The following is a 6,830-nucleotide window of genomic DNA, read 5'->3' as shown; positions in this document are numbered from 1 at the left end:
CTAAATGAAATTAGAATTGAAATTAAGAGAATACAATACAATACAACAGCTGTTTGTACAGCTATTTCTTTTCTTAATTTATTCAATCATGTAAGCATTTTTCAAATTTAGAAAATAGTATTCATCTAATATATACTGATAATATTTCTGCATTATTAATTAGGCTTAGTGGATAGATTAAAATAAATATGCAAAGAGCATCTAATGTAAAGTGATGATTAAATGATGATTAAGTGCCATAAAGAAAAATAAAGCAGCAAAAGTAATAAACTATGATTTAGCTAGTATCGCTATGTTATATGTGAATATGAAGTTATTGGCACCTTACATAATAATACTTGAACAGACATTCAAAGAAAATAAGGGAAACTATGCTTGAAAATTCTAGAGAGGTAGTTTTCAGGCAGAGAGAAACATAAATTCAAAATCATTAAGATAGGAATTTGACTGGAATAATGCAATTAGAACATGACAATTTGCAGAAATGAAATTTTAGGTATAACTATGGCTCAGACTGTCCTGAAACCCATCAAATAGGCTTTAGGTTATAATCCACAATTATCTTGGATAACTTTACATAATATAACGTGACATATTTTAAAGGATCACATTTAGTTTTATAAAAAAATGGAAAGCTTTAGTAGTGGTAAGTGATCAAACAGGAATAAATTTCAGTGGACCAGTCAATAATATTACTGATGTATGATGCACTAAATATGATGAAGCTTTATGATAATTTCAGAGGTTCTTTTCCTTTTTTTCTGTGATTAGATTTATTGCGGAAAACGTAGGTTTGATGGGAGATTACGGAGACTTTTATTTCATATAAATTAAATTTGAAGTGTCTCTAAGTCATCTCAGGGCAAGTAAGTTAGGAGGGGCTTTTTTGAAATGTGGGAGTAAGATTGGGGTTAGAGATACTAAAGTAAGCTCCTTAATATATAGGAAATGTAACGGTTAAGAGATTCAGTGAGCTAACCAGCTAAAATCAGTTTTGTCCAATGCTTCTGAGAGATGAGAAAGATGATGTTTGCAGGTTTTCATTGTCTTGCCCAGTTTAATAGTGATTATGTTAGCAACTGCTGTACAATGATGAATATTGAATTATGATCAAAATGCAAATAAGAAGCAAAGGAATAATTTTAATGTTACAAATGATTTTATTTTAAATCAAATTTATGGTCATTTGAGGGGAATTAGAGTTAATGGGGAAGTTTTTGTTGTTGTCTTGTGATACAAATGATTCAACAAAAGTAAAACAAACTGCTGGTAGAGAAAGCAGGACATTTTATGAAGTGATGGTATCCATCATCATAGGGAGAAAGATCGATGACAGATTCAGGTGTTTAGTACACTTGGTGGTAGATACCTGTACTTGTAGGAATTTCCTTCTCATTGCTGTCTATTGCCTCTACATGAAAAGATGACATTTCTCTTGGAATAGGCAGAAAAATTAATTCTTAAACAACTTAGGAGAAGACATGATAGAGAAAACTAAGGACATGCATCTTTGCCACAACCATCCTTAAGTTTAACTGCATCTGGAAACAGTATACCTATGCCTTCTTATACTTTTAAGATTCTCAGACTCAAACCCAGACCTCCAACTAAAATTGCTCCCACTTTTCTTTGAGTTCGTACTTGATCCTGAATCCTGTTCACCTCCTGGAACACTCCTTGACTCTGTAGTGTTACAGTTGTTTCACTATATACCCCACAAGTATCCTGGAAGCAAGACCTCTTATCTTACAGTTCAGTGTATGCTCAGTGCTTCTCACACAATATTCTATAATTGGATAGCTTATTGAAGAAAAGCATGATCTATTATGCAATAAATTTATGGAATATTATTTGAAGCCTTTCACATAAGCTTTGCATAACAGATCATTCCCACAGCAAAATTTAAAAAAATGTATATATTCCAAATCATTCAATAGCCAGAGAGATAATATAGTTGCGAAAATGAGTAACTTCCAGGTAACTTATTCCACTTTCATTCCCAAAATGGTCCCCTGAGAATTCCCAGGAGTGATCTCTGAGTACCACTGGCTTTGACTTTCAAAACAAACCAAATAACACTACATGTACAGTTTTAGATATAGAAGATTGAATACATCAAAGTCTCTAACAACATACTTAGAATAATTAATATGACTACATTTCCAACAATAACTGATAAATCCAGTCTAGTATGTATACTGAAATCTGTATATTGTCTGGAGTGTATATTGAAATCTGTACAAGTAAAGGAGCATTTTATACAAACACCACACTTTTCTTTCAACTGGATTACAATTCTTATTTGAAGCTTTATTATGCCCCTAAAGAGTAATTTAAAGATCAACACTAATTCCAAAATAAAAGAGGTATTATTCCCATTCTAACTTCGTATTTGAAAGTGAATTTGATTACATTAAATTGACTGGATCAACACAATATTAATAACTTCCATATTGTCAGCCAAAATTACTTTAAAATGCTTTTAGCCAAAACTTCTTCCCCAGAAAAACTTCCCTAATGAAATGTTCTTTTTTTTCTAATGCAATCCCACATGCATATATGAATAACTAACTGACCAAATTAAATGCAGATTAAATTTTAAAAAGATCCAACGGAAGTCATTACCTTTCTCCCCTCAAAAGTGATTAGATAATGAAGACTGCGAAAGGGTGTGATGTTGTGTTTGGGGGTTACAGAACTAGATCAAATTGCCATTTACTAAGATATCCCCTCTTTGTTCCATATTGATGAATAGCAATTGATTTTACTTTGGTTCTATAACTCAAAAACCACAATATCACACAACTGGGCAGTCTTCATAATGTAATAATGTAATCCAGAAACTCCACATTTATCTATAAATATATAAATATGTTTTCTGAAAAGGAGGTAGGAAGTCAAATTTACCTTCTTTAAGTGAAGAGACGAATATACCACTCCCCACCTGCCCTCCTATAACCCCACTCCAGGTCATTCCAGTACCCCACAGGATGGTATCATCTACCTTAGGAAACTTTGCTCTAACTCATTACCACATGCATATATTTCCCCCCAAACACTGTTTAGATATACCTAGTTCTTTCCACAGGCAAAATCATCTCCTGTTCTAAGATCCTGCACTTGTTGACTCAGAATTCCACAATCAGCCATCAATTTGCCTTCAAGTACTTTGGCTTCTTTTGAAAGATTTATCTGTCTCACATTCAGATGTATATTATAATATTAAAAGATTATGTATTATATTTCATATCCTTAGAACTAAAATTCAAAACAAAACTCAGAGCATTCTCATTGCTTTTAAGCTCCTTAGCAGAATAAATACTGACTCCTATATTCTTCTTCAGCTTGCTAAGAACACACTCTTTATTCTCTCTGGATACCAGACATTCTGTCCTTTTAACAAGTCTGCAAAAGTGACATGCTTCTATTCAGAGACACTTTTAGCAGTCTTCATTGCCTGAGCTTTTGTTTACCCTGACTCTTTACATATTCTTGCACTTTGTAAAATTGTACTCTTCCAATTTTAATGCAGAAGTCGCATTTCAGAAAAGATTTCTCTGATCTATTTGAGATGATCAACATCTCCCTTTACACTCTATCAAGGTTATAACGTGGATGGTTTGATCAACACTGACATTTTACATGCACAGGGTTCCTCTGCTATCTGTAGGTGCTGCTATGCAATATTCCTAAGCTGAAATACATAAAGATAATTTTTTCCACTAACTTATATGAAAAGTGTTGCCAATCGCCCTTTCCATATAACCCAGCAAAACATACATGAAATGCAGTACCTGAAATAAAATTAAAAGCTCCAATGTGATATCATACACAATTAACAAATTTCAATTGACTCTGTGACTATCTTTTAAAATAACTGCTGCAAAACTAGTGTTGAAGGCTACTTTTGTTTTTCATCTTTCTGTCCTAAAGAGAATGTTCTTGATTTATTTTGATTAGTTAAAGTAGGCAATTAGGTAAGTATTTTTTTTTTAAAAATGTGAAATGGCATTGCTCACCTTTGGAAAATCAATAATTTTCTTTTGTATATTTTTACCTATGTTTATCTATTCTATGAGATAAAGACTCCCTAAAATTAGATTATGGATCATCATCCATGTTTTGTTCATAATAATTGCAGCAATGTTCACTCAGAATTAAGCCAAGAAAATCCCCTCACTATTTTGAGAGAGTAATGACAAATACATACACACTGAGGTTAAACCACAGTGTTTCATAGACTGTATACTTATTCCCTTAAAACATTATAGACTTACTGAGAGTCATTATAGACTTACAAGAAACCATTTAGTTTTAAACCAAAGCATATATTCTTTTTTAGAAGCAAAGGTGCCAGAAGCAATTCAGGAGTCAATTGTTCAAAATTGTACAACCTAAAAAAAATAATCCTGGGAATGTTTGTTGTAAAAAATGGCAGTTGCTATTGTAGGAATTTGGATGCTTTGTAATTAAAAAAAATGAATGAATGAAAACCGGTAATAAAACACATTTAGGTGGATGATATATTCTCCTATAAAAAAACATTTCTTGTTACATGGTTGCTAACTACCAGATTACTTGATTTTTTTTACGCTTCTGAAATCTAACTTGAAATAGAAAATCTTATAATAGACAAAAGGCGTTTCTTGTTATTTTAATGTTTAATGTTATTATTATTTTAATGTTATTATTCTCTACAAATTTCAGTGGTAGGGCATTTGCCTTGCACGCAGCCAACATCGCCGACCCCAGTTCGATTCCTCCGCGCCTCTCGGAGAGCCCAGCAAGCTACCGAGAGTATCTCGCCCGCATGGCAGAGCCTGGCAAGACACCAGTGATGTACTCGATATGCCAGACACAGTAACAACATAAAATAAAATGTCCAATATTAATTAGTGAGTCACCTTTACCAGGTATTAGAAAATACTGACCATAAATTAAAAACTAAATATCACGCTTCTAACAAAATAAATTTAAACCTGATAGGGGAGGGTTAAAATTACAAAGTTTGCATGAATAAAGTTTCAAAAAATTAAAAATGCTTAAATATATTTTGTTCTTAATTATACGGATTGATCCTTAAATATAAAATCTGTATTGTTAGTTTAAATAAAATAAACCTGAAGAAGGAATAGAGAGACATGTGCTTCCCCAGAGCTTCTGCTAGTAACTACTTCGCCCTGGGCAATCCACGCAGGCATCCTGGATTTTGCTTCCTTATGTCTCAAACTAATGTGCTGCTCTTGATTATTTCTAAGGGAACATTCAAAATTATGATTTTGTGGTTTGATTCTCTAATTCAAATAGAATACAGAATTGATGCAGGCATAGATTTTTATTCCTGGAGTTTCTTTAACGGCAAAATTAAAAGAGCTTAAAGAAAATCACAAAAGTACAAGTGAAAAGGGTAAGTAGACCCAGGGATTATTTCCCAATTTGGCCTGTTTTGTTGCTGAGAGATTGTTACCATGGCACGCATTCTGTCAAAATCCCTTAGAAAAGATGTCTATATTACCATTATTTGCTCTGACAATATCAGCTGTTAACAGCCTGAAAGTTCCTTTCACAACAGAGATTGAGCAAGGACAAAGAATGAAATGGTGTAAACTCATTACTGTGCCAGAATTTAATTCAGAGTCATTATCATTTAAAAACTATCTTGCTCTCTCTCAAGATGAGATACTCAGGGATACTGCATCATTATATTTCCTTAGAGACCATTAAAAACCTTCTCTGCTGAGAAGTGAAGGCCAACAAAAATCATCATCTCGTCTATTTAAAAAAGAACATGTTTTATCTTTCCACATGTTAAATTTACTTAGACATTAATTTTTACATAGCAAGTTAGAAATAAATCCCGTGTGTGTATGCATTATTATATATCCATATGTATAAGTAGACAAAATGTGTGTACATATTCACATATATATGCTAAAAAGCCAGAGCTAGTGTTATTTCACCAAATTGTCCTTTAAAATACACTTATAGCTAGTAATAAATTACTGATGTTCATTTAGGCATATGAAGAGCATACTGTTTTAAATGAGTAATCTATTCTTTACATAAAGATTATTTTTTAAAAATTGCACTCCTGAAGAAACTCAAATTAAAAACACACTAGTCAACTTTATTTCTAGACCGCATGTAATCAGATCAAAGAAACTGCTGACCCAACATTTTTTATGAATTACACTTTGAAATATACGTTCTTTGTGATTACCTCTTCCCAATTTATGTTTTTCTTCATGTATTGTGTCATTTTGTACCTGTGGCCAATACAAAATTTCAGACTCTGAGAAAAGCAGTTTTCATTGTTTACTCTTCATATAATAATATGTTAAGGGACTAGAAAGCTAGTACAGCAGATAGGACAGGATGTTTGCCTTGCATGAGGGTTTATCAGGCACCCCATAGGGTCCCCTGAATCCTCCCGGGAGTGATCCCTGAGAACAGTGTCAGTCATAAGCTCCTCAACACTAACAAATAAGAAATAATATACTTGGAGGATTAACTCCACTAGATTCTAAAAAGCGATCATTTATTTTCAGAACGTGTAGTCTTTATAAGCCAATCAGGGTGTACAAACTCAATACATCAGGATCCTTCGTGAGCTCTATTGCGGATTCACTACCAAGATCTCACCATTCTACAAAGTAATCATCCATATCAAGAGAGGGGTTTGGCAGGGTGATACCATTTCACCAAAACTCTTCAGTGCCACCCTCGAGAACATCATGCGACGACTGGAATGGGAAAACATGGGAGTGAAGATAGATGGTCGGCAACTACACCACCTCTGCTTTGCTGATGACATCGTTCTAATAACACCA

This window comes from Sorex fumeus, unplaced genomic scaffold, assembly GCF_029834395.1.
Source record: "Sorex fumeus unplaced genomic scaffold, SorFum_2.1 ptg000240l, whole genome shotgun sequence".
NCBI lineage: Eukaryota > Metazoa > Chordata > Mammalia > Eulipotyphla > Soricidae > Sorex > Sorex fumeus.
This window is presented reverse-complemented; position numbering follows the sequence as displayed.